The sequence below is a fragment of the Ceratina calcarata genome, unplaced genomic scaffold (genome assembly GCF_001652005.2).
Source record: "Ceratina calcarata isolate Rehan_Ccalc_2016 unplaced genomic scaffold, ASM165200v1 scaffold59, whole genome shotgun sequence".
Taxonomy (NCBI): domain Eukaryota; kingdom Metazoa; phylum Arthropoda; class Insecta; order Hymenoptera; family Apidae; genus Ceratina; species Ceratina calcarata.
In genome coordinates, this window is record NW_017177130.1 from 37,757 (window position 1) to 43,567 (window position 5,811).

Below are 5,811 nucleotides of genomic sequence, written 5' to 3' on the forward strand. Positions count from 1 at the left end.
TTTTAATACATTATGTAAAGAAATAGAGATTATTAAATTATGTATATTTTTATTGTTTTTGGAGTCCAAGTTATTAAATGAATCGACATAAAGTACTCGCTTCATACCGCTTGTAGATATGTTCTATAAGTCGATTTTATTTTGTTTTAATACATTATGTAAAGAAATAAAGATAATTAAATTATGTACGTTTTTAAAGTGCGTATAGTTCACGTCAGAAATACTCGGGGTTGAATGCTACTCTTGACGACCCTTCCACCTGTTCGTGTTACTTAAGCACTTTCAGCGGTTCTTTCGTCACCCTACGTCGCTCTTATTTCCTCATTTTCTGGACCGCATGCTTTTCCCGGCAACGAGCCTTCGCACGGATCATTACGTACCGTCGAATAACCCGTCATCCATCATCGTGACGGGAGATTTTTAGAGATCAGAGGAGCGCAATTATTACTGATATTATTTCTTGTCGTCGCCGACGTAAATTGTGCAAAATAATTATATTAATTTCACGATCAAAAGACGCCTTAACGATTAAGCCTTCTCTCAATTTCTTTCAAATTCTCCATGTCAGTTTAATATATGATAATAACTACTTATTTGAAGTGCCAACGACGTGCATTCGCTTATAGTCGATTTTTGTCGGTGCACTGGACTCGGCGACGCGTCACGTATTCACGCGTGGACACACAGTAAGGTAGTCCTCCTCCTCCTCACTCCTCGGTTCTATACATGTTCAGCGACGCATTGAAACGAGGGGCGTACACGCAGACGTACGTATGTAAGGCTGCGACCTTGCCTTTAAAGCTTGAAACAGCTGTTTGCGGCGGTGTTTTGAGCCTTGGTGAAATGGAACGCGAGTAAGAGCCGAGGGGTTGCGGGACGTACTCGTAGTCGTAACCAGTGGCCTCGAGATTCACGTCCGAGTTAATAAACGGATCGACATAAACTACCCGGTAGTAGCTAGTAGTGTATGTACTATAGTTCGATTTAATTTTTTTAATACATTATGTAAAGAAATAGAGATTATTAAATTATGTATATTTTTATTGTTTTTGGAGTCCAAGTTATTAAATGAATCGACATAAAGTACTCGCTTCATACCGCTTGTAGATATGTTCTATAAGTCGATTTTATTTTGTTTTAATACATTATGTAAAGAAATAGAGATAATTAAATTATGTACGTTTTTAAAGTGCGTATAGTTCACGTCAGAAATACTCGGGGTTGAATGCTACTCTTGACGACCCTTCCACCTGTTCGTGTTACTTAAGCACTTTCAGCGGTTCTTTCGTCACCCTACGTCGCTCTTATTTCCTCATTTTCTGGACCGCATGCTTTTCCCGGCAACGAGCCTTCGCACGGATCATTACGTACCGTCGAATAACCCGTCATCCATCATCGTGACGGGAGATTTTTAGAGATCAGAGGAGCGCAATTATTACTGATATTATTTCTTGTCGTCGCCGACGTAAATTGTGCAAAATAATTATATTAATTTCACGATCAAAAGACGCCTTAACGATTAAGCCTTCTCTCAATTTCTTTCAAATTCTCCATGTCAGTTTAATATATGATAATAACTACTTATTTGCAAAATTCCAATACGTGTGTCATTATTTTAGCTTATAACCACTCGTTAACTTCGCTTTTACTCGATCTTCATTTCCAGTACGATTAATACAGGAATGACTTAAACGTATAGTGGGCATAGCGGTTGGATGAACATGAAGATTAAAAATATGTGCATATGAAGTATAAATGAGTTTCGTTCTCCAAATGAGGAAATGTTATACGTGAGCTAAATATGTACAGTGTATTCTCTAATTTTGGTAGCTACTCGTGTTAAAAAATACATTTTAATTGCAATGCGGCAAAATAATTATTAAAGTTTTTACTTTTTACTGTTTCAGTGCTTTTGCATGCTTCAATGTGTATTTATGACAATATTACTTTCAATATTTTCTAAATACTCACTAATTATTATTGATGAAATATGTTCCTAATATAATTAATTATTATTGTATAAAATTTCAAAATCGTGACACTATTTTTTTTCTAGTTTTTTTACAATTTAATATAGCAATGTCCATCTCACTAAAGTCATGTTAATTTAAAATTGATCCTCCAAAACCAGCTACTCAATTTCTTTCATTGTTTCCATGACAATTATATAATATTTTTTTTTTAAATTGCAAACATGTATCACTACTTTAGCTTGTACCCAAAACAATCCTAAGCCTTTATTACAGTTTTAGGGATCTCTTAAAGGAAAAGTTACTCACTACTGAATTCTAGTGTTATCATACAAAAATGTTGAATAAAAAAGAATGCGTTATAACAGTTAGACTATACACACATTTCTCAGGTACATTTCCCGAGCCACTGCATACCATAATAATAAAACATACTCTAACCGATCAATTAAGAATGAAGTTTATCCAGGCTTTCTCCGGAGACGAGAAAAAAGGCAACGTTATTTGCGAATCTCTTGTTTATGTAACACATTTCGTGAGGAATATATAGAGCAGGACGGGCGATGGTAATAAAATTTGCCAAGAGGACGCAGCCCGAATAATGAGAAGCATAACCCACTGTTACTTTAGAGGAAATATGGTTTCTTTTATATACGTTTTCACTTGAACTAAAACGTATCCGAAGATCTTGGCTCTGTGTTAGTGGGCACGTACACGCGCACGAGCACCGACAGGAGGTAATGGTAATGCATGGAGGAAAACGGTAATAACGCAGAAAAGCGGTTGAGAGAGGCGGTTGCAGTGATTTAATATAACTGAGTTACAGGAAGTGAATATTATTAGCATTCGCTCACGGTGGACCTATGCAGGTGCATTCATCTCTCTCGTTCCTTGCGTATTCGTTGGACACGCGTGCACGAAGGAATGTACAGTGTTGTGCAAAAACCATGGATCATCTTTGTTACTGGCTGTCTAGTCTACTAAGGCAGTGTTTCCCAAACTTTTGACATTTATGTTCCTCATCTATAATTTTCGTTACACTGAGTATCTCTCGTTAAAGAAACTTTCATATACTTTAATAACAATCAAAATATATTTATATTTCCCGTTTTTAGTACATAAACGAAATTCATTCATAATAAAATATAACTAAAATGGTGCAGCACGTAACTCCACCAAACTCTTCCCGTCCCTCAGGGGATACGCGCACCACACTTTGAAAAACTCTGATCTAACAATAAGGCATAATATTAGAATCACTTTCTGCTGTTTTATTTATAAACTTTTCATCTAAATAAACAACTTTCTATTCAAGAACCACTCCTACTTTATTTAATAAATACCACCTATTATTCACAGAGGATTAATCTTTTTCTTTAGAGATATTTACTAGGTACTCGTCGGTACTTCATGTTCACCTGTACGCATTTGTTAACGTAGACGTTTGCACATGCTAGGTCCGTACGTGTGAAATACACGCAAAAGACAAATGTACAAGAGGCAGAAGTACAGCGGGTCAGCGAGAAAGGAAATATGTAATCACTCTTCGTGTACGTTTAACGCGTCGACGAACTCGTACGCATGTATGTACGTATGTACATACGCACTGTACAGGACACGTAATGTACGTATGATGTAACGACGTACGCGCATGGCGGCGCGGCGTATGAAATACACGTGCGATCATCGAACGAGGTGGTTCGTTGATGCAACGAAATCGCTTCGCGGTAACCACGATCGCGCCTTTTTATCTCGTGAATAATGATCCCGTTGCGAGAAGAATCGCCGATCTCGTATATGGAGGTATCCGACGGTATACAGTTATAAACAAGCAGACGGTGGTGCGCCGTTTAAGCGTCGCGGTTTTATACCTGCCCGGTTATACCAGCGTTGTAATTTGCATAGATGATTCCGTTCACGAATTTCATCTCCGTTCTACTGTTTCACGACGTACGTTCGTACAAACACCCGTTATGGCAGTACTGTTGCACAGTGATCAGTAAACAAATTCTGCTTTTTTGAGATTGTTTTATAACCCTTCACATTTATATTTTCTTAACAAGACCGTAAATATTTCAGATACAATCACACCACAAAACTGTTTCGAGAGTTCACAAAATGTATAACAGAGACACCTGTATCACTTGTGCTTGCTATATTTATGATCTTTACATATTTGTTATACACAATTGATAACAAATTCTACAAATCAATATAATTATATACTAAAACAAAACGTTAATTGTAATCCCGAATTCTGTCATCCTTGAAAATAGGACTCCCGACTCCGCCATTAACAATGGTGCCAAGTCTCTCAGCATGGATAGTATTAGAGTCGGCTGTGTTAGAAAGCATTAAAGATAAACAGAGAACGTGCCATATTTTTTGTGTATGCGTGCGAAGTGGATCCGGGATCCAATGAGTATTCCGTACGTATATAATTTATGCATTGATTTCATGCACACCGTTCAATCAGATCACTCCAGCGTGCTTGTAAATCGTCACATTAATGATGATCGATTGATATCGTTAGTCACAAGCCGGTACCATGTCCCATGTACTACCATAGTGTTCCGAAAATCTTTTCTAACTCGTTTTGAAAGTTTGATGACGTTCGGAATGCGTGTTCCTTCAGGCTCGATCGAGATCGCAACATCGCAAGCAGCGCACCGCCTATGATACATTTTATATGCTTAAATGCAACGTGGAGAGAACGTCTAAATAGAAGAGAAACTTATACAGCGGAAACTTAGCCGTGTGTAGTTTGCCAGGTTTGAGATACACGCATGAGTACCGATTTTACACTCGTCGTGAATTTCGTTTTATTAAACGCGTTATGTGTACCGAGGAAAGAAAGAAAGAGTGAAAGGAAGAAATGTGCAATGGAAACTCGACGATGTTGCTGGATGTTACACCCGTGTTACACGCGCGCGCACACGCGACTGCATACTGGCTCGCGCGCGCGCGCGCGCACACTGGTAGCATCGCTGCTTCACTGATGATATACCCTACCGAGAGTTCATTGCTCTTGAGGTGCAACGGAGAACGACGAAGATCCGTACGAGAAGGTTAAACGGAGAAAGGGCAACGCGTAGCGAGAGGCGATGTGCGTTGGCACGATAGAGAGCCACAAGAAGAGAGACGTGGAGCACACAAAAGGCGAATGAGATCGAGCAAGAAAGAGATATGCAGTAAAGAGCAAAATTGAACGCATACAATTTAAAATTAAAGAGAACTAATAAAATAATAACTTTTCTTAATTTGGGCAAAATGATTTAATTGTTTTTTTTTAAGTTAGGAGGATTAGATAATTAATGTAAATTACAGTTGATAGAAATCCTGAAGAAATTAGTGAAGGCCACTCTTCTTAACAATATTCAAGATTTTTATTTAACTGTAATTCATAACAGCGATCAAGTACAACTTTCTGTATACAATTCATGTGTACGAATGTTTAAGGATTACAGTGTATGAGATACATAGATAAAAATTTATTATACTTTACTGAGGACCAATTATACATCTATGTTTCTGTTCTACTGCTCGTTGCTATTTGCATGAAAATGGGTTATTGTAACCCATGAATTGTATAAATAAATAAATAAATAAACAAATATAAATAGAGTGGCTCCAGAACGTATTCCGATATATTTTAAAACTGTTTTAACAAGCAAACGTTTTCGAAGCAAACGATATAATTTTCTGTGGGAGAGTGCGAATTTTATATGCAAAATAAAACATCTACAATGTCGATTTAAAAAATGAAGTTTATATAGATTGAGATTTCTATTACCTCAAAAATAACAATATAGAATATACTTTTGATGTTTCACATGTTCAT